General features: G+C 42.5%; 1 long non-coding RNA gene across 1 annotated transcript in view; it reads right to left on the bottom strand.

Moving 5' to 3' along the window:
- Positions 1–2,271: 2,271 nt before the first annotated feature.
- The window catches only part of LOC136793861 (uncharacterized), a 44,571-nt gene continuing 22,870 nt past the window's right edge, over positions 2,272–23,972 (bottom strand). Inside the window, exon 3 of the long non-coding RNA XR_010839884.1 lies at positions 2,272–2,557. This is a non-coding gene — a long non-coding RNA (uncharacterized lncRNA). The remainder of the gene's footprint in view (positions 2,558–23,972) is intronic.

The following is a 23,972-nucleotide window of genomic DNA, read 5'->3' on the forward strand; positions in this document are numbered from 1 at the left end:
AAGGCTGGTTCCGAGCGGAGAGAAATTCAATTCTCTCCGTGACCCGCGTCCCGCCCACTGCGCCCCACCCGGCACTTCAATTGCGCTTTTTCTATGGAGATTGAAACATTTCCTGGCCCCTTAGGGATAGCGGGAGGGGTCGGGGAAAGGTTTTCCAGGGAAACGAGCCCAGAGGGGTCGTAAATTCAGCTGGGGTTGCTCGGGCCACCTTGCCGCTGCGATCGGCAGGACACAGGTAACGAGGGTCGCCACGGCGTGTCCTGGGCAAATGTCCGGGCCGAGGCGACCGCAGGGGGCACCTGGCCTAGGCTGGCTCTTGTAGGGCGGGAAAGGAATCCTGCCCGAGAAAAACGTGGCCCTCTGCGATGGTAGGAGTGAAACAGGGGCAGCGCAGACGGGAGCAGGGCAGGGTTTCCCGGAGGCGTGTGCGGGTCCGCGGGCACTTTGCCCGGGGCGTGGGGGGAGGACAAAGTGGAGCTCCCCGGCCCGGGCAACGGCTGGGCAGAGACTGAACGTAATGTCCCCAATGCGGAAATGCTGGCGACGCCCGAGTGGGCAAGACGGAGAACTTCCGAAGGTGGGCTTTGCTGTACTAAGGAGCGAGGAGGTGCTGCTGGGGGCTAGAATTTATTTCTGTGGGAAACGGAGAACTGACACGTTTTGTCAGGGTTTTTGCACTATTGCCACAAGGGGTAAAATCCCCCAGAGTCGCCCAATTGTGTACATCTCCTTCTTAAGAACGTCTCTCGCCGCGCTCTCCCCTGGCCCGGGCCGTGGGGGCCAGAGGACCCTGCGCTCCAAGGCGGCTTCGAGTTCGCAGCTCCGCCCTCCGTCCCACGTCCTTCCACCCCGCGAGTCCTCGCGGACCGGAGACCTCGGGCACTAGAGGTCCTCGGAGGAGAGGTGGACGCTCTGAAGGGCGGGGGACAGGGCGCGGGGAGGACCGAGAGAGAGGAGGTCAGAGTCTGAGCGCGCGCGGGACGGGCGGGGTCCTGCTCTGGCGAGTCCTCTCCCCGACAGCGGGGCCCGGCTGGTCTAGAAGAACCGCACGAGGGACGTGCGGGGAAACTGCTCCAGCCAAGCCACGCGGTGGCGAAGGCCCCTCCACCGAAACGGTGGGCGGAGCTCGGAGATCCTCGGGGGCTTCGGCGGCAGTGAGACGCCGCGCCCTTGCAGTCTGGGCAAATTGTATTTCCCTGCATGTTGGAGGGCGCTCTGCGAGGCATAAAACGCCTTCGTCCTGTCACACGTCCATTCGAGGTACCACCTGAGACTCCGAAAGGACAAGCGACTCATAGTTCAAACTCCAGCCGGAGTCTGCATCCCCTCCAGCTTCCTGGGCCCCTCCTCTGGGGACATCCGACCTCTTTCACCTGAAGGTCACTGAAGGCGAAGAATCCTCAAACCGACCGCACCCCGTTCCTGCACATTAACCCTGTCGCCTGCACCCCCAGACTGCCTCCCTCTGTACTCTGAGACGGCTCCCAAACGAGTCCATGTTTGCACCGCGGCTACTAGGGATCCAGAATGGGGACTCCAGGCAGGCTTCTGGACTCTACCCCCGGGTCTCGTCTTCTCGATCCTTCAACACACAGTCTGGCCCGTAGGCAGGGAGGGGGGCGGTGGACGGTGCCATCCCAAGGAGACTTACAGCGTGGGAGACCCACCCCGCGCGCCCTTCCCTTCGACAGGGTCACCAGCTTCGGCACCGCTGAAGCGCAGCCGCAGCAGAGGGGCCTGAGAGCGAATCCCCTCCTCCAGCCAGCCCCGCTCCCCGCCGCGCTGCGTCCACCGCGGTGGCCATGGCTCTCCCTCCTGTGCCCCAAACCTCGCCTCGGGGCTCGGGCCCGGGACGGGGCAGAGGATCGCTCCTCTCCCCCCCGCCAGGACTTCCGGGCGGCTCCAGTGTATAGAGAGGATGCCCTTTCCCTCTCCAAGAGCTGCGGCGACGTGAGCTGCAGCAGCCATTGCGCCGGCTCTAGGTTTGTTTACCAGTTTTGAGTCATTATTATAAACGGAATGTTATTTCATCAAAATAAGAAACAATTGCAGAGGGACACCGAATCCCTACCTCGATGGCCTGTGCATACATTATCTTACGATTCCTCCAAAGTACTGGGGTCTCTTTATGTTTTTGGTACTCAGACTCCTGTATAACTTTGCCCGTGAATCTGGAGAACAGTGTGGAGGAGTTAGATTTTTTATGTTTATCGCGATTAAGAAATAAAATCCTGCAGCCACAATACACGATGGTCATCACATTGTTACCTCCAAGAATCTCAACGTTGTCTAGGGTGAAATTTCTCAAAGTTCGGCAACCTTCTACTTTCATATTGCTTTTCCCACGTGACTTCTTGAACGTTCCTTGGCTCTTTATTTTGCATCCTGCCTCCATTCTCCTCTATCCAAGGACATCAATGAGGCAGAAGAAATTGGTTCGAAGACTCCCCGAGGTAATTAACGCGGCCCTTCATCCCATTCCAATACCTTCTCACTTTCATTTTTATTTCAGAAGCAGATACTTTAGGGATGTGAGTCTCCAGATGTAGAATCCACCCTAAATCAATTAAAGAAAGGCAGGGGGGTGGGGGGGGGGGAGAGAAAACAGCAGAGTGAACCAAAGATAAAGCCTCGGTAAAAAACTGGGGCTGTTTCAAAGTAAAGAAGGTATAATACATTCCAAATCAAGAAGTTCAACCACGAAAATCTCATGATAAACGCCACGAGATTTCTCTATAAATTGTTAACATTTTCTAAAAATCTTGGCAAAAATAAGGCTTTGATCACACTGAGTGTAACTTACTTCATGCCTAAACAATGGTTACGCCATGAATTATATCACTTTTAAAATACACCTACACATCTAATTTATGCCTTCCAAGGGACTTTGGAATTCTTTCCTACGAATGAGGCTAAAGTATATAAAACATTAAAATTATATTTGCTAACTGGAAAATATTTAGGAATAAAAATAACAGTTGAAAAGTTTCCCACTCATTATTCTGTGTATTTCAAAAAGTATTGCAGAAGAGTTGAAAACTATATGCATATTATTTATCTTATTTATGCTAAAGACATATGATTACTTAAATCTTGTCAGGATAATCTTCACACCGAGAAGAATGTTGGTCAATTTGCTCATAATTACTCCATGTTTAAGTTGTCGTATGAGGAAATGCCCTAAAGAAAATGAACCATTTTGCTTCCTTAACATAGAGAATCTCTGAGATATTAGACAAATTCGCTTAACATGAAAGCAGAAGGATGGAAAAGTGTCCCCCAAAAGCCCCTGAAAATAAACAAATATTTGAAGAATGTATGCAATCTTCTTTTCGCTGGAGGCTTGGGATCTTAACACATTGTCTCTTAGGCCAGGTGAGATTGTGTTTTTCCATCACCCCTCCTGAGGTCACTAAGAGTGAAATCTGAAGACACTCCCTTATTTTTTCACCCTTTTCTCCTATACCCATTCAAGCACTTAGCTCCTGGATTGGGTGTCAAATGACCTCATCCCCGCTTCATCACTAATTTCCTGTGTGACCTATGTAAATCAAATGATGTCTCTGTGCCATTCTTTTCTCATGGATAAAGGAGATTGGACTAGATGTTCTGTAAAGTCCTTTCAAACTCTAAAGAGTGCTTATCAGTCTACCCCGGCCCAAAGCCACAGATTGTTTTCTGTAATATCCTAACACCATCTCTACCAATTAAAAATAGCCAAGGTGTAAACCCTGGGATCACAAAGAGGAAAAAAAAGGAACAGATCTGTAGGGGAAACACCTTCTTTGCCCTCCTGATCAGCAGTAAAGGTATTGCTCGAGTCATATTTTTGCCTCATTTAGATTACTGTTGTGTTTTTGTATTTACTGTATGGGTTTTTGTTTGCCCATCTAAGTGTCTGGGCCAAGGTACCTGAGAGTCACTGAGAAAAGCCTGGGTGGTGGAGCTCACTATTTAAATGGGTAAATGAGGGTAGTGGTGAGTAAGGGCTCCACAAAGATATCACCTGGAGCACTTTCTCATCCATTTCTAAAAATTCCAGAAACCCACCGTTGCTTCCTGTACAGTATGAAGAAATTTCAGGCTTCCTTGACAAGAGAAAAAAATAACAGCGCACACTCACGGTGTATTTTTTTTTTAAAAATCGTGATGTCTGAACTCTCCTAGGACATTTATTTAAAGAGCAGAGATGGTTTAGCTGTGAAAGTGCCAGTTTTGACTGATGGCTTCTTTTTCACTGAGGAAGACGAACATTATGACTAAAGTCACATCCAGCTTCTGAGGCTACTTGTATTTGCTGCCTAGTATCACATACTCCACTTGTGAGTCTTACTTTATATGAAGCAGAATATTCTAGATCTTGCAGCCTGGCTTCCAGCCCTTTTGAGAGGCAAGGGAGCCTGAGTCCAGGGAGGTGAAATGACATAGGTCTCACCTACAGCTGCAGAGCAAGGCCTGGCCTTTCACTCTTGTACTCCATTAAAGAAGGAGAAAGAGGAGGGGAGATTTATTTAGCATCTATTTTGTGCCAGACGCTCTTCTAGGTGTCTTTACATATGTGATAGCATTTAATATGCTCTAGTCTCTGTTTTGTGTAATGTCTCCTTTAAATGGTTTTTAAATATGTTTTAAGCATGTATTCCTTAACATACAAACCAGGACTCTGATCCGTGGTCATGTGTCATCTAAGTATGTGTCACGTTTTATGTGGCAGAGCTGGAGCTGTCTGCAATTATTTCCATTCTCTATAACTGAGGCTATTTATTGCCCAATACAAACACATACACACACCAGAAACCAGCACAGGTCAGGGGTATGGTTTATGACCCAGGCTCAGTTTTGCCTCTGCAAGTTAACTAACCTGAGTGAGATTGAATCAGGCACTGTGCAAAAGTATAAAAAGTCCCCTTGGACTTATAACATAAAATAGACTAAACAAATTAAAATGTGCAACCAAAATCCCACATCAAAAAGTGGGTTTCGGGCTTCCCTGGTGGCGCAGTGGTTGAGAGTCCGCCTGCCGATGCAGGGGACACGAGTTCGTGCCCTGGTCCGGGAAGATCCCACATGCCGCGGAGCGGCTGGGCCTGTGAGCCATGGCCGCCGAGCCTGCGCGTCTGGAGCCTGTGCTCCGCAACGGGAGAGGCCACAACAGTGAGAGGCCCGCATACCGCAAAAAAAAAAAAAAAGTGGGTTTCACGTAAAAGCAAGTAGACAGTTTTTGTTATATGCATCCGCTACCTTCATAAATCCCCAACTATGCTAAATGGAGAAGAAATATCAGCGTCAGGACACTGGACAATGCAGCTTTATTGTAGCCTCAAAGCCCCCAACCTATTCGATTTTACCGTATAAGTTGCTTTAGTGCATCTCACTACAGAAATAATTATTCTGGTCAAAGAAATAATAGTTAATAGACCCATAAAGCCTTGATTTGCAGTGCCATCTACTGGAAACAAATTTTGACTTGCTTTCAGATTTTTTAATATAGTTTTTTTTGTTTTTTTGTGGTGTGTTGGGAATGCAGCTCTCGGGTAAAGGAAGAATTCAGTGCTAACTATATTTGATTAGAGATAACAATTTGGCAGCTCTAGTTTTAAGTAAACTGAAATATATTCATATGAGATCATTCCGTTTTTGAATAACATATAGAGTACATAACATGTTTCTTTGGAAAGTAAAACCTCTTCCATTTTTTAGAGTGCTGTGACTTTTTTTCTTATCCCTGTAAATATTAATTTTTACACTTGTAAATGCTTCTGAAATAAAGTTGATAAGTTCTTAGAGGTTTTCATTTTAATTTCATACCCTGTCGGGAGGGACTCAAGGATTTTTCAAGGTTTCCCAAGCCAATTTCTTGACAAGGTAAATGTATTAAAAATTAGATATAGAAGAAAACTAACTCCTGGTAAGTAAAAATCAACCTCAAATATTTATTGAGTGCTGCCTATATTCATGTTATTTAAGAGGCAAGAAGGGGGCTTCCCTGGGGCTTCCCTGGTGGCACAGTGGTTGAGAATCTGCTTGCCGATGCAGGGGACACGGGTTCGAGCCCTGGTCTGGGAAGATCCCACATGCCACGGAGCAACTGGGCCCGTGAGCCACAACCACTGAGCCTGCGCGCCTGGAGCCTGTGCCCTGGCACAAGAGAGGCCCACGCACCGCGATGAAGAGTGGCCCCCACTTGCCGCAACCAGAGAAAGTCCTGGAACAGGAACGAAGACCCAACACAGCCAAAGATAAATAAATAAATAAATCTATTTTTTAAAAAAAGAGGCAAAAAGGTTTGCGCTGAAGATTGGGCTGCATTAGGCATAGGCATTACTCAAAGCTAACAGGTATCTTTTTGCCAAACTCATCAGAGGCCTTCAGAAATCTCCCTGGTTCTACTGAATCCACATCTGCCCCCTAAGACAGTATGTTAGAATGGAAAGAACTTGGACTGGGAATTCCCTGGTAGTCCAGTGGTTAGGACTCTGTGCTTTCACTCTGGGGGCACTGCCATAAATTTAAAAAAAAAAGAACTTGGACTGGAAGCCAGAAGGACTTATACTTAAATCCCAGATCTGCCATCTTTGGTTTCCCTTTGTCTCAGTCTGTCTGTCTCTCTGTCTCTGTGTCTCTCTCTCCTTCCTCCCTCTCTACCTGTCTCTACGTAAAAATGGATTAAATTTCTCTTTCAGAGAGAAGGACTAGCACATAAGAGAAGCTTCAGAAGTACTACCTGCTCCAAAATATTACCTGCTCCATCTCCCATCTGCCACTTGCTCAAAATATGCATTGTTCGTAAACTTCTAGTACAATCTTGTAACATTTTAAAATTCGTGTTTAATAACTACAGGTTGAACAATTGAATCAAATCATATCCCCAATTTATTTTCTGCACCACCGAGGTCTTGCACCCTGTGTGATCATTTCAGCCACTTCCTCGTTGACCATCTTCTCCTGTTATCTTTATTCTTACTTCACTATTCAATAGTTTCCTCTCCTGAAAATGCAAATAAAATATTCCAGAACAAGAATGGGGCTAGCAACTGATTCATATGATATGAAAAGGCTTTCAGTTAGATTCTGCTTATTGGAAGCCAAGCGTTCACACATACCAATGCTCTACTACTTTTGTGAAAAGTTGTCCATCCCTAAAAGTCTAACAAATTTTAACACCCAGTTTGAAAAGCAGACAACAGCACCAATAGCCAGTTCCTAGAACACTGTTTCAGATTCACATGTGATGGATCATAGAATAATACTACAGCCCAAAATAGTGAAAAAAAGGTATAAGGAATGAAGAGACCCGCATTCAAATCCCAGTGGTGTCCCCAATAGATTCTTTATAAGTCAATGAATTTCTCTGAGCCTCAGATTTACCAACTGTGAAATGGACGTAATAGCGTCTTACCTCATAGGAATGAGAGAATTTAAGGAAATGTATTATAATAATATACCCTGTGATATAAAGCTTTGACTTGGGTACTACAAAATAAAAACACATTTCCTTTAATCCTCCTGTTTTGTTTAATAATCAACTAAGTTTTTCAAGTCTAGCCCAAACCATGAGTCAAAGAAATCATAGAAAAAGACATGTTGTGAGGCAGTGCTGTAGTCCAAGTCCTTGTAAGTTATTGTCTGTTTTATTCCAAGCACTGTGCTACACACTATTTGCTTTCATATTTGTACTGGTTTCAAACTGCTCTGGACTCTTCGAAGCAACAGACCTATAAAAATGGAATGTATGGCTGTTATTTCTTAAGAATCTTTTGTTGGTGTGCCTTCAGCTGCTAAAAAGAACAAAAGAAACAAAGAAAATCTGTGAAACCAGGAATTCTTTGAGACAGAAATATCTCCATCTTTCTTCTCTTGACTCAAAGTAGCATAAATCACATTGAAAGAGCCAATATTTTCTAGTTTAAAAAAATGCCAGGTTTTTTCTCTTCATTCCATTTGTCAATCAAAAGAATGCTTCTGACGAAATTTTTGTAGTGAAAAAATACATATCTGAAGATCACAACCTGAATCTGACATTTACCATGGTAATTTGTACACAGAAAAAGCTCAGTGAATGTTTGTGGAATTTGGTCTTGGCTTTGGCCTTGACCTGAATGTAAACTATGGAGTGAGGCACTCCCTTTCTTCCCCTTCTGTAAAAGGAGTGGGATATTATCATGCATACACTTTTGGAAAGATTATATGAAAGTCATCACAGTTTTGTTGCTTTTTTAGCTTCTTGGAAGCAAAAGGATGATAAGGATTCTGTTTTTTGCAAGCAAAGGTTGTTTGCATAGCTTCTGAGTGACCCATTGCTTGCACTCTTGGAGTTTATTTACTTTCTGTTTTGTTGCTCTGGAACAGGAGGAAACAGACTGCCGGGTAGAAGTCCCAGCAGCAGGCTGCCGATGCTTTTAATAAGAAAGCTATTTTTATAAACTGAATTTTAGTGACAAAACAGTGTGGGGATGCTGTGCCCTGCAGTGTGGTCTGTACTCTTAAAAATCTGTGGATCAATGTCTCTCAAACGGGGGAACCTTAGAGGTGTAAAGACCTCAAAATCTTTCTCATCGCCAAAGCTGCACTAGCATTTTGCCAGCTTCAAAGAATGATGCAAATCTGAGCCACTATTAATATTGTTCTTATTCCATCTTGAGCCTCAGTGCTGCGCTCTTGTGAGAGAACTTGCTGGTACACTGGCAACTTCATCTCAACACAACCCTGATTGTATTGCTTTAAAAAGTGTGATGAGGGCTTCCCTGGTGGCGCAGTGGTTGAGAATCCGCCTGCCAATGCAGGAGACACGGGTTCGTGCCCTGGTCCGGGAAGATCCCACATGCCGCGGAGCAACTAAGCCCGTGAGCCATGGCCGCTAGGCCTGCGCGTCCGGAGCCTGTGCTCCGCAATGGGAGAGGCCACAACAGTGAGAGGCCCGCATACCGCAAAAAAAAAAAAAAAAAAAAGTGTGATCCGCATACCGCAAAAAAAAAAAAAAAAAAAAAAAAGTGTGATGAACTGGGAGATTTGGGTTGACATATATACACTAATATGTATAAAATGGATAACTAATAAGAACCTGCTGTATAAAAATATAAATTAAATTGAAAAAATAAAATTAAATTAAAATGTCCATTTTCCCACAAAAAAATAATAAAAAGGAAGGTGAGGGGGAATTCCCTGGCGGTCCAGCGGTTGGGGCTGTGCACTCACACTGACCAGGGCCCAGGTTCAGTCCCTGGCTGGGGAACTAAGATCTCACAAGCTGTGTGGCACAGCCAAAAGAATAAACAGATCACACGAAAATAAACAGTAAGGTGTCCACCTTGACGCACACTCTAAAGAGCAAATAGTTCAGAGAAGTGAGCCTTCCTCTGCACAGAAAGTATCAAATGTCTTTTTTTAATTTTCCCTAGAGAAGGCAATGAGAGGTAAATTTCCCACTGTTGTTCATGGTTTTTATGGTGGCTTTCCTTAATGTTCACCTGGTGTTCAATGTCATGGCCCCAGGCCAGAAATTTCAATGGTAAAAAGGTCCTATGCAGTCATGGCCGGGAGTAGAAAGAGAGGTGAATTTTCCCGTTTGTCACAGGAAAAGCACACGTATTCATTTGTAAATGAATTTATTAAAAAAGGTATATCCTTAGACCACCAGCCTGAGGATGAAACTGGGCGTTAAATAAATGGCAGCAGCACTGTGATGCCTAAACCCCTCAACCTTCTTCCCTCTTGCAAAAGTGTGAGTGAACTGAACTTGGGGTTTGGAGGTTTTGACAGTTAATTTTCTGTGTCTGCTTGGCTGGGCCCCAGTGCCAGATGTTTGGTCAAACATTATTCTGGATGTTTCTGTGAAAGTGTTTTTGGGGATTGGATAAACATTTGAATGGGTGGATTTTGAGTAAAGCAGCTTATCCTCTTGGTATCAATGGGCCTCATCTGATCAGTTGATGGCTTTAACAGAGCAAAGCCTGGCCCCCCCCTAAGCAAGGGGGAATTCTGCAAGGGATAGCCTTAGACTTGACCTGACATATCTCGGCATCGATGATATGGGCCTGTGGAGTTGCCACGACTGGCCGATGCTTGGCCAAGTATTGATTTAGACTCTTCTGGGGTTCATCCCCTGGGTATGGTGTATGGCCCATCTGATTCCAGTTTTCTGCTCTGGTACTTATTCATGTTATTTTATCATACCACACTATTTTATTATTAATGACTAAAGATAGGTGGATTTTTAAAAATCCATCATTATATTTATAAACTGCCATATTGACGACTATAGTTGAGTCACCATTTCTGAAACTTTCATATTTCACCTAGTACGTTTCAGTTTTGTTTCAGTAAACAGATAGCAGTCTGGCAGTCACTATACGCTGCAGCGTGCTTCGACCCCACCCTCAAAATGTATTCCATGCTCCATCACCTCCTCCCTCCCTAGTCCAAGCCGTCAGGCTCCCCAAGCCTCCAGGTCAGCCAGCTCAGCAGTGACCCCCAAACCAGCTTTCCTGCTTCTCCTCTTGCCCCCAGCCATCGGGTCCCTACACAGAGGCATAAGAGAGAGCCCTTGAAGAGTAAATCACCATTCACCGCCCAAAACTCTCCAGTGGTTTCCCACCTGACCCGGGTGAGATCTCACATCCTCTCGCAGCCTTGGTGCCTCCTACTTCCGCCTGCCTCTCTGTCCTGTCCACTCTGTTCCCCTCCCTGGCTTCTCCCAGAGCTGGGTCAGCTGTTCCTTGCACAAGCTGAGCACAGCCCTTTCTTAGGGCCTTTGCCTTCACCCTTCCTCCGCCTGGACTACGGTTGCTCAAGTACTGGCCCACTTGTTCCTTTATCTCCTCCAGGTTTCTACTTCCTTCTATATTTAAAAACACACCTCCCCCAGAGCCTCTATATCTTGCTTTATTTTCCTTCACAGGACTTCACCATCACCCATATCATATTATTTTTAAGAAATTTTATCATCCGTCTCTCCCACTGCAAAAGCAGTGCTCTGGACTGAAAAAACAATGCAGGTGAGAGTTGCAAGTTAAGTTTTATTGGGGGCAAAATGAGGACTGTAGCCGAGGAGACAGCATCTCAGATAGCTCTAAGGAACTGCTCCAGAGAGGTGGAGGGGAGGTCAGTATTGTTTATGACTTTAGTGAATAGGGACACGTGCCTCAAGCACACATGTTGGTAGAGGCTGGCTGCTAGCCAGGAGGAGAAGATGTCACTGTTAACGATTAGTGCTTTTCTAGATGAGAGGAAATACAAGAATTCGGGCTCATAAAATCTTCTCCTGAAAATATCTAACTATCGGAAGGCCTGTTCGGCTGGTTTTCCCGGAGCACAGAGGGCCTTGTTCCTGATCTCTGCCCTGAACTGTCAGGCTGTGTTGAAGGTCAGCGGCTACAGTGGTCAGTGACCTCATCCTCGTAGAGGCAGATGGCAAGTGCCAATTTTTAGTTGGCACCACGAAAGTAGGGACTTTCTCTTAACTATGGCTGTATCCTCCACCCCTAGAACAGAGCCTGGCACATAGTGGGTGCTTCGTAAATATCTGTTGAATAAAAGGTGAAAGAAAGACCACAAAGTCTACCTGAATTAGGCTGAAGAAACATGGTTTACATAAATTCTAGATTTCACAAAATCTGCACATGTGGATCAAGCAGGGACATATTCAACTACAGCACATTTTTCTGAACCCCTGAGGGAGAGCAGAGGGTAGTTTTACAGTTGAGGAAGGCTTCTGCAGTGAGCACACAAGAAACCAAGCGACCCCATGCACTTGCCCACTTTACCTTATGAAAAAAACACCTCTGTTTGATCCTTGCCATGGTTCCAAGAAAGGACTTGAAGCCAGAGCTGCAAATGTTCCTCCTTTCCTTCTTGAAGCTCCCACACTTCCAAAAGAAAATGTTTAAAGTGTTTTTTGCTCATAAACTTTTTTTTTCTTTCAGGTTTGAAGGTAGATTGCAGGCATTATCCAAGACTTATCGCATCAGTTACTTTAATAGTTTGAATACAATGCCACATTATCCTCCAGCACTTGAAGAGAGTGGATCCTTTCAAAATAACCCATGAGGACTCAAGTATTCAGGAGGCTGGCAAAAATTAGAGCTGCTATTGGTGTTAGTTCCAGGCTGCCCAGCTAACTTTTTGCACCATTCAGGAAGGCAAATCCTAGGTGAAAGACATGCACAGTACGGTCTAGTCTTTAATAACTCTACATGAACCTAATTAGGGTGATTGGTTTAATGCAAATGACTCTGAACCACAATTTAGGCTCAACTTCCTTTTCCTGCCCAGCCTTTCACCAGCTTTATGAGTTTCATGAGTGATGTAACCTTCCAGTGCAAGTTTCCTCATATTAAGGGGGGTGGAGGGGGGAACTAGAGTTTGAATGAGGCCTTCTAAATCTAATATTTTCCATTCCACCACCACCCCCATTTCTCTCCTCTTCTTATCATCTAGGCTGAGCCATCTAAAGAGCTCTTCTGATCCCCTTCAAATTCCCGCCCCACCCTCTTTAAGGAAAGTATTAAACACCATATTCACCTTAACTACTTAGGAGTCCATTTAGCAGCAGAAGGAACGCTAATGCTACTTCAAAGATGAAGCAGTGAATTTCCTTTTGGAAAACAGAGAAAGAGGAATGAAATTCAACCATGGACTCACTCACAACTTATAGCCAAGACCCACTCTCATCCTTTCCACCGTTTCCCTACCTGTGTACTGAAGGTGATGCTAGTGGCAAACATCTGTGCCTTCCAGCCATGGGGAAGCAAGAGTGACTCCATCCCTTTTCTCCTGCCTATAAACCACAATACACCTCTCTCCCATGGAGGGAGAATCGAAAGGAAATAGCTCATTTCTTTATTCATGTTATGTTTCTTTTCAATCGCAACTTCACATGCAGAACTTTTGCCCCGCAGTTGAATTTCTAGAAGTATATTCTAGGAACACAAGACAATCACACAAATATGTATGTACAAAGATGTTCATCACAGGACCATACAGGGTCAATTAAACCAGCCAAGGCTCATGTGTATAGTAAAACATAATACAGACATGAAAAATGAGTGTTGTACATTTATATTTATTGGCATGGAAAGCATTTTAAAAATATCATATATACCACAATCCTGTCTTCGTAAAAAGAATACATGTATGTATGCCTAAAGAAGGAATCAGGTACCAAAGTATTGTGTCCATGGTAGCATTTGGAGTACTTTCATTTTCTGCTTTATATCTTTCTATATATCGTGTAATGTCTATTCATTTAGAAAAATGTTTTTCATGGATAATACTTGCACAAGTTACAAAATTTAAAGGACACAAGAGTAAAACAATTAGAATTAAGGCTCCCTGCCTCTTGTAATCCCTTCCAGAAGGCAATTACTGTTTCCTCTATCCTCTTTAATCTTCTGAGATAGTCTACACTCTTCCATATCAGAAAAACAATAATACTGGTTCCATTTTTGAAAAAATAATTTCAGGAAAATTAAAATTAAGTCTTTGAACTTGAAATCAAGGACCCAAAGGAGTAATATAATGACTTGGATTTTCTTCTTTGTTTCGCAATAGAACAGTGGACAGGAAATATGGAACGTACTTCCCAACTCTGGGGTATGGAATAGGCCTTCTTTGTTATGTTGCATTTATTTAAGTATGTGTCTTTCTCCCTCATAAGACTATGCATACACATTTTTTTGAGGACCGAATTGGTGTCAGGCAATTTTTGTGTCCTCCACAGCGCCTATGTACAATAAAATAAATTAAAATAATATTTCTACGCTATCAAGATTTCACGTTATAAGGTTTCATTAATACTAGAGATTATCATGACTGCTAAATAATAATTTGTATACAGCAAGCAAGAAATCTATCACTCCTTAAGAGCTAAATAAATGCATATGGTCTGAAACAAGATCGGACAGTGTTTGATCTGGAATGGCAGTGTTGACAATTACTTCCACGGTACTCACTCTGTGCCAAGTGTAGTTCTAAGCACTTGACAGGTATTAACTCATTTAATCTTCTTAACAACCCTGGGAAAAATTTACCCTATTTTACAAGGCTTAGGAATACAAGGCCCAGAAGGAATTAAATAACTCACCCAAGATGGTCACGTGGGCTCTGGGGAGGTGTTGCTTATGTTAGTAAGCCAGTATTTTTCACCTAAGCCTCTGAAAGTATTTTATAGCAGACAAATAGAAATAAAACCGTGCTTCAATACAGCACGTAAGGTTGTTGTTTGTTGTAATGCCTAAAATAAATATCTTCATATTACAACGGAGCTGACAGCCCTGAATCTCTGCCTCTTGCTCTACAGCATCTAGACCACACTCCCTCACCTGTAAGTGTAAGAGTTGCCTCATTTACAGGTGACAGACCACAGTCCAAGAAACTGAAAGGAAATACGACAAATGCTTACCATTTAATTAGGTGTTCGTTGAGTATTCAAAGAGCATTCAAAGGAATCAAGGAGAAAGTTACTGGATAGCGCGGTCATTGTATCAATGCCAGGGGTCTGTGGTCTCAAATTTAGGTGAGCCGAATTTTGTCTTTTCCAAGCTTGTGGTTTTTATTAAAACTTAACCACAGCCAGCATTTGATGTAGACTGCAGAGAGACACTGTAAATAATTAACAGAAAACCCTAAGCTGGACCTTTTTTTTTTTTTTTCCCAGGATGCTGAGAGCAGTCGAGGTACCGAGTGTCCTAAATTCAACAGACAATTCAAGCAACGTGATGACAGAAACAGGAATCCTTGGGTCGTCTAACAAAATATCTTATAAAGAGGAAAGGAAAGGTGTGAATTATCATCATTACCAAAACACGATCCTTGGACCTGCCTCACTGGCTCTGCTTCATAGCTGAGTAGATAGATGCTCAGGGTCCCACCCTGGAAGCCTCCTGAATTCAAATCTGCAGTTTATCAACACCCCCAGATGGTTCAAATGCACCATTAGAGTTTGAGACACACTGATCTAGTTTCATTCCATTATATTTCAGATGAAAAAACTGAGTGCTACCAAGGAGCCAAACTCAAAGCCTTATGCTCCATAGAGACAAGACTAAAATGCAAATGGGAAAATATAAAGGGACTAATACAAAATAGCTTTACTCACGGAGTTCTAAACTACCACTGTGCATATCAATATGTTTTGTGGTTATAAGTGGGAATTAGAGGTGATGTTGAAATAGGAAGTAACTTCAGCTTTTCTGTAACCAGTTGAACCCCGTAATCAATATACTCCAAGCCACCCTTATCTCTACAAATGGGATAAAATGTCTTGGGCAAAATGTATTTCCTTAGTGAGGGCAATTTTCCTAGCATCAGTTTTTTTCCCCAGTCTTCAGGTACAACTGCAAAAAAAAATTTTTTTTTAGGCTGTTTTCTCCATGATATGATAATTACTGCCATATTTTAAATGTAACCCTCTTCTAAAAATATAAATGTTAAATGCAATATCTTAGCTGTACACTATGATTTTCAATCATTTCCATTTGCTCTACTGATGTTCCAAACAGTATCAAATCAGCTAGGTATTTATTAGAATTTTTTTCTCTTTTCCTTTTGGAGGACGGAAGCATTTATATTTTCATCCATGGGAGAGATAAAGCAATTATAGGTTATTTAAACATGGTTGATCCCAATTCTAACTTCTTGGGAGGGGTTCATGATTGATTAGTATTTAGAAGCGGATTGAAAATTGAAATAGCTCCCTGAATGCTTAAAGATAAGTAATTAGGTACAACAGTTCGCCTGAAAAATGCACGACACTTGTTAGTGTTTAACAAAGCTGAACAGAATAATAGTTGTTGACCTGTGTCTTAGTCAATTCAGCCTGTTATAACAAAAATACCACAGACTGGGTGGCTTAAACATTGATTTCTGGACAGTTCTGGAGGCTGGAAGTCCAAGATCAGAGTCTGATGAGGGCCCACTTTGTGCCTTCTCACCGTGTCCTTACACCACCCAGCGTGAGAGCAAGCTAATCCCATTCATGAAACTCTACCCTCATGACCTTGTCATTTCCCAAAGGCCCCATCTACTCTGGGGAGTGGAATTTCAACCTGTGAATTTGGGGGGTGACACAAACATTCAGTTCATAACAACATCCAGTTCTAGTTGCCTGAATTCATACCCACGTTGCATAACAGAATTTGATTGAATTTGTCCATATCACGTACTAGATTGTTATCCATCTCTTTTCTCAGCACATTTCCTTCTGCATAAAAGGTTCACCTGGGACAGTTTCAGCTCTTACTGTGTACCCAGCAATGTAGTGAGTTCTTCCACTTACATTATCACACTGACTGTTCAGTCCATGTTTACCTCTTAAATTGACCATGAGTTTCAAGATTCTAAAAACAATGATCCTCATCTGGGATTTATTCCAAAGAAATTTTTCTTTTTCCTCACTCAAGCGACTTATTTGAGAATTCCTGATGGTCAATGGCTAAAGACTGATCAGCACTACTGGAAAAAAATGGAAGACCAGAGACACTTCCAGGAACCCATGGTCCCTTCAGACCACCGTATCCTTAGTTGTTCACTATGCATGTATTTTTGCGGAGGATGGTGGATGCCGTGTAGGAAATTACCATCAGAGCTGGAATTATCATTCCAGAGCCAACATCTCAAGGTCGTCTTCAGAAAGAATATTTTGGCTTCAGTTATTTGTCCTTGACAAAACGAAACATGATATTTCCCAAGACTTTGCAAAAGTTGGATGCTTTCTGTACCAAACGGGCTGTGGGTTGACCAAAAAAACCAAGCTATTTTTCTGAGGGAGAGTTATCAAGCACAAAGTGAAGTTCCATTTAAACTGAAGTTACATAGACAAACATACATGGCATGTTCCTCTCTTATCCCGCGAAACCCAAGGCGGGGAGACTAGGAAGTAAAAAGTGATGGAAAGATGAATTCAACCTACATCCCAGCTCTTCAGGATTACCCAGCTCTTCGGGTCTAGAAGGTAGGATGAAAAGGGTTTTCTGAGTCAAAAATGAAGCATCAATTATGGTATGTCAAGAGGCACGAGGAAAATAGGAGTCTGAGAAAGGTTTGGGGGGATTACTAGAAGGCTTACATTTAGGTTATAATTTGACTGATCTATCTCATTTTATTCGGTCTTATGGATGATATTTGATTTAGAGTTTTTACAACATGAATTGTAGTAGTCTTGCCGATGACACAGTACTTAATTTCCTGAAGGCTTCACCTTTTTAATATATCTTTCCTCACTGTATTATAGCCTGCCTGGTGATAGACTTCTTTCTGAAGATAATTATATGCCTCTGGTATTTTTTTTATTCTTCAGTAACTTCCACAGTGTGTGAAATCTAGTCTTTGCTCTTTTATCTCATATGGCATAGTATTTTTTTCTCATGAAGAGTTCTTTCATAAAAAGACCTTAAAGTTCTTCACGGATATTAATTAATTCTCTCACCAGGAATTTACCGATTTTGCCTCCTTGGGAAACTGAGCCAGAAAGCAAAGTGACATATTGAAATCATGTAAAGACATAGCACCAGAGCTTGAATGATTATCCAGGGGATAAATTCTCACTGTTATCTTCAGAAAGAAATTGTATTCCGAACTTGACATAAATGATGGTGATCAAAACCATCAAATCATGAAGTAGAAAAGACCTGCAAAATTTCACTTCACTGACATGCAAACCTGCAGAGAAACTTACTTTTAATGAAGATTTAGCCGCTAAGGCTTACAGTGAAACTCATATTACCAAGATTTTATTACCGTGCACATACACACACCCAGCAGGATTTTTAGTACCCTACTATGAAGTGTTATTTGAAATCATTAAAACTAAACTGCACCTGTCAAAATAAATCAACCAGTACATTTAGTGATTCGGAATCCCTGACTCTTTATCTTTTCTATACATTCATTAATTCTTACTATTCTGTCCCATCATTAGAGTTTCATTTCCAAGTACGTCTGTCCTATAAAAATAGTGTGTTAAAATGAAATTGGGTATTTAATGCCCAGTTCCGTCTGTGGATTCATCTGGGTTGAGCTTTGTCACACAGTATATGCTTACCATGCTGCTATAGGGTTTTCCTCCTATAAAATGTTTTACAGCTTTACACTGTAAAAGTCAATCCAGCTGACAGATCTTGGCTGTTGCCTTTATGTATGTCTCTGTGATGTAACATGTTTCTCATTAACAGTGGAGCTTCCTGATGCTGTCAAAATAAGTAAAGTACGAAATGCCTTTCTAGAAATGACTATTTTTAAAAGAGAGATTAAATAAACAAGCCATTCCTGCTGGTAAAATAATTGATTATGGTGCTGACTATTCAATATTATGTTTAGCCAGAACTCCGTGGGGACAGTTTATTACATTAGCATAAACAAAAGGAGACCTGAAAGGGGGGACACAGTACTCCATGAGGGAAGCAAATGAAAGGAGGCCACAGATATTTGTGTTTGAAAAGGACGGAACAAATGCTTTCCTTGCTGAGGTCACCAACAGATTGCATGAAAACACACACACAGACTCCAGAGTGGCCAGTTCACCAGCGCCATACTGAAAAAGGGACCTAAGTGTTTTATAAATAACCCTAACAGCCTCTAACGACGCATACAATTAAGAAAATGGTTTGCTTGATAAAGTTTAGAATCCTGACTTTAGCGGGTAGGAACCTGGCTGGTTTCAGTCTTCATTTTGCTTCATTCACTGTCCAGTTTTGTTTCTACTTTTCTGGCTACCCTTGGGAAAAATCTATGAACCTATTTTCCATGGACTCCTTGAGTAGGGGTGTCAGGAAGAGACACTGATCCAGTCTCCAAGCCTCCCTTGATGAGTTAGGCATCCAATATATCATTAGAAAACACGGAGCTAGCCATTAAATGGTGTCATGATTATATCTGCATGATGTGGGATGGCTATACTTTTTTGAGCGTGTGCTTTCATTTTGGGATTAGGAAATGTTTGTTCCTCCTGTTATGGTGGATTTTGAGAGAAAGAAGGAAGTGTTAAGAATCTACTGTGTTCTCTTTTTCTATTTGTGAAAGCTGGGAGTTTTACAAGCTTTCTTTTCTTGAATTTTCCCCCAACCATGTGAGGTGGTTATGATCTGCTTATTTACAGTGAAAGAAACCAAGACAGAGTGAGGTTTAGAATTCACTCGAGGCCACACAGCTAGTGAAAGGCAGTGTCCTTGATGGCAAAGCCCAGGGTGTTTCTCGAGCAGGGAAGGTGCCTCTGTGCCCAGTACTGCCTTTCCAGGGCCCTGGGGCAGAAGAAGGTAGGAGAGGAGGCTGGATGTCCCCGAGCCCAGCGATGGGTAGAGCCAATCAGCCTGCTGAGCGTTCCTCCTGCCATCAAAGCATCCCCTCAACACTCTGTTCAGATTATTATCTAATATCTATTGACAGCACCAACACCATCCCGATTTCTCCCATTTTCAGGGATTAAAGCTGGCTGATAAAAGTGTCAAGAGACTTGTCTCACTTTAAGGGCCTACGTTTATTAACTTGAAAATGGAAGTATGGGTTTCAAGGTTGCGGGGATAATAATAGTGGGTGTAGAGATGGGTATTATTTGTTTCTCTTTTTCAGATATTCCATGTGTAGCTTTTTAATTTAAGGATAAATGAAAGTCAGACCTTTTTTCCCTATTCCTTATTGCTAGTGTATTTTGGTTCATTACGTATTTGCCAATATAGGTGTTTATGTCCTTAAACTATAACTCATAGTAGCTCCCGCCATGGGTATGATCACATCCATATGACTACCTTTCTCAGCATCCGCCATGGCCCCAAACATACATGAAGAGTTGATTAGGTGGAGACAGTGGGCCAGAATTATCATAGAAGATTCAACTAGTGTATCTCGCTATCTGTGCTCCATGGGGCATAGTTTTAAAAGCACGCATTTTGGCATAAGAGAGGCTTGTATTTATAGGTCAACTAAGTAATTACTTTGTCAAACACATGACTTCAAGATTCAGATTCTGGCTTCAAAACTAGCTCTGTTGCCTTGCGCTTCATTTTGTTAACTCTGAGCTTTGGTTTCCTTATCTATAAAATAAGGAGAAAAAAAAAAAATAAGGAGAGTATTTCCCACCTTACTGAGTTGAGAAGGTGTCATCCAGGTCATGATTTCCAGGCTGAGAGGGAGCAGGCAGCAGTGGGACCTGCAGGGCAGCTCCTGGTTAGGAGAGGTAGAGCAGGTGGGCTGGAGTGTGAGACATGAGGAGGGAGGAAGGGAAAATCAGAAGTAGGATTTAGAATGAGGGAAGGCTGGGGTGAAAAATGTGAGAAGACTCAACTGTAGCTGGGAAGACAACAGCACAGGTCAAATCCACATGGGTGAGGCATGCTCTAAAAGATGGGTCTAAGTAGAGAAACAAGGACAGAACAGGTATAACACTGCTAGGACCAGTGCAGTAGCTTAAAGGAAGGTAGCAGATGAGGCAGTGGGAGAACTAAATGAGATAATGTGAAGAGTTCTGGCCTTGAGCTTTATAGCAGACTCCTAGTTCTTCCTTCCATTTTTTCCTTCCCCTTTTCCTTCTCTTTCCACTTCCTATGAAAGGGAGAGGCTCAACTGCTCGAAAAACTGCTAAAAACCCACCTGACCTCCTGCAGCACTTTCAAATGAGGAGTCATTACTTCAGTGATATTTCTAAAGAGTGTTGCTCTCAATCCAAACACTGCCAGATGTGCCTTCTACTCAAAATGATGATGTTCATTTGTGCACATTTTGAATTTTTTTTAAGTGATCTGATCTCTAGTGATTTATTCAGATAGAAATCAAAGTTCAGTTAACTTTTTTGACTCAGAAAGCCTAGCTTTTAAGGAGATGAATATTTAAATGATTTTAAATCCCTACTACATTTTCCAAAGCTCAGCTTATATCATGAAGAAACAGAATTAACTTGTGTGATCGAAGTTAACCCAAACGGTATTTTTTTGGCCTTATTTTGAACTTATATGCAGTCATTGATATTAACATCATACTAAAGACCTTCTGCCATTAATCCATCCCCTCCTTCCTCTAGCCCTATAAACTACCCAAGACTAAAGAGTGTTTCTCTTAGAAGGTCACACCAAGTTTCTTTAATTTAATCATCAATAAGCATTTCTCATTTAGATGAGCCTTTTCTGTTGCTCCAGGCAACGGGATACCCAGGGGACAGCCTAACCTATCACTGGGAGGGGCTCGCGAATGCCACTAAATGGCCATAAGAGAAGCCTGAGATGGTAAAGGTAGGAAACGGCCAGATGTTGATGGCATGGACTCCAATTCCTTCCAAACCCAAACACATATCTCCAAGGCATTGGAGATGGCAGACCAAGTTCCAAGGCCAGTTCTAAAACATACTAGCAACTTACTTCATTTAGCTAGTTTTTCCGTTTTGTAGCATAGGGTTAACAATGACAGCTATGCAGAATTTCGTAAGGATTAATTAAGACAGCACATAAAAGCACGCGTCACGTAATAGTCACCTAAAAAGTAGTGAGCGCAGACGTAATAGCTATTATTTATGAAGCATTTAATACACTCCAGGCGCGGCAATAAGTATTTTATGGGCATTATCCTTTTCGTTCTGAGCTCTCAACAACCCTAAGAACTAAGCATTATTATTCTCACTTTATTGACAAGGAGATGAAAGTATAGAGCATTTACCTGACTTGTTCGGGGTCCCGTAGACGGTAAGTGGAGAATGCCAGTTCCTGTTTGTATAAGCCCACTACATTTTAATTAAATACATCAGGAGTTAACCCCCAGGGAACCATGAGATTTAGAAATGATTTACAGCTTCATAGAGAAAGCTGCCATATGACTATGATTAATGAAAGAGTACATTAATAAAAGAGTAAAAAAAAAAAGCGAGGTGACATTAACTTGAATTATAAAAGTCAGTGGGTACAAATGAACTTATTTACAAAACAGAAACAGACTCACAGACACAGAGAACAAACTTATAGTTACCAAAAGGAAAGGGCGGGGTGGCGGATAAACTAGGAGTTTGGGAATAACAGATACACACCACTCTATATAAAATAGATAAACAACAAGGATTTATTGTATAGCACAGGGAACTATATTCAATATCTTGTAATAGCCTATAAGGTAAAAGAATCAATATATATATACATATATATATATAAAACTGAATCATTTGGCTGTACACCTGAAACTAACTCAATATTGCAAATCAACTATACTTCAATAAAAAAATTTTAAGAGAAAATAAAAGCCAGAGAGACTTTTCAGCATCTATTTTTTTTTTTAGAATTTATAAAATTCCCATTTCAATAAACTCCATTTAAGTATCAAAATAATCATGAGTAGGGCTTCCCTGGTGGCGCAGTGGTTGGGAATCCGCCTGCCGATGCAGGAGACACGGGTTCGTGCCCTGGTCCGGGAAGATCCCACATGCCGCGGAGCAAGTAAGCCCGTGAGCCATGGCCGCTAGGCCTGTGCGTCCGGAGCCTGTGCTCCGCAACGGGAGAGGCCACAACAGTGAGAGGCCCGCATACCGCAAAAAAAAAAAAAAAAAATCATGAGTATAATGGGATCAAACGAGAGGACGGTCGAGATGGTTTGGAGAGAAGGGACTAGTCCATGGGAGAAATACCAGGACATAATTTGGGGCTTGTAATCTCTATTCGGATTATGACATAACCATTGACAATCATGCAGAAACAGCTATTATTTGCATACGGTGCTGGATTTCAATCTCCCACTAAATTTTTAGTGGTTGTTGTCAGCTTGTTTCTAGAGAAATTCTGCTTAATGGTGAGAGTGACAAGGCAGGTGTTTTGTGTGCAATTTTTTTTTTTTTTTTTGCGGTACGCGGGCCTCTCACTGTCGTGGCCTCTCCCTTTGCGGAGCGCAGGCTCCGGACGCGCAGGCTCAGCGGCCATGGCTCAAGGGCCCAGCCGCTCCGCGGCATGTGGGATCTTCCCGGACCGGGGCACGAACCCGCGTCTCTTGCATCGGCAGGCGGACTCTCAACCACTGCGCCACCAGGGAAGCCCTGTGTGCAATGTTTGAAGGAGAGATTGTTCAACCTCATTGAAAGTGTCCTGTGACGACTGCAGACTGAGGGAAACATCTTAGCGAATAGAAGAGGGAAAACTTCCTATAAAAATGTGAAGTTTAATGAGATGAAAGTGGAATAAATGTGAGGAAAGGCAGCCCGAGCTAAGGAATTAGAGTGTTTCGCTTGTCTGGGTGTTGGAGGGTGTTGAGTATCACTGTTAATTGCATTCCTGTAATGTCCTGGCTACCGGGGCCTAATGTCCACTTTAAGCCCATCTCGAGCTTGAGCAATTGAAAGATAATAAGAGGCAAATGAGTAATGAATCCTTTTTACTATCTGCTGTAAATGGGCTCCATTGAAACAGTCTGTGTTTAGACTGGTAATAAAAATGAGTGATGAAGGCAGACATTTAACTTGGGAATTGCTTCAAGCAAGCAACATATTTTCTATTTCAAAAAAAAAAAAAAAACAAGAAAACACCTCACAAATAATTTAGGTTATGGAGAAATTCCTTGCTTGGAAACTTTCTGCAACGACTGTGCAGTTTTTACAAGTCTTGGCAAGGTGCATGTGTGGTTTTTTTGCTTTCTGTGTCTTGAAACATTGGCAAGGACTATAGCAGTAGCTGAAGAACTTTATTTGTTAATTTGTCGGTATGCAGACCTTTGTTTCTCCACCGGACAAACACAGGAGCATTAGGAATGATGACATTCATAAAACACGGGCCACAACTTAGGGACCAAGGACCCTGCTAACACTGAGATCTGCTATTCAAATACTCCAACTAGAGCCTTACCTAGACCCTGAAATCATTAATCTAGAAAAAGAAGTATCATTTCTTCATCTCGTTTGCACTCTCCCTAAAAGAAAATAAATCTGATTTATTATTTTCTTACCCATCACAGTGTAAGAGTCTGAAAAATGGAATTGCTCATTTTGGGAGAACTAATGTTCCTAATGCCTGAACACAGTCCTT

Source organism: Kogia breviceps, chromosome 3, assembly GCF_026419965.1.
Source record: "Kogia breviceps isolate mKogBre1 chromosome 3, mKogBre1 haplotype 1, whole genome shotgun sequence".
Classification (NCBI taxonomy): Eukaryota; Metazoa; Chordata; class Mammalia; order Artiodactyla; family Physeteridae; genus Kogia; species Kogia breviceps.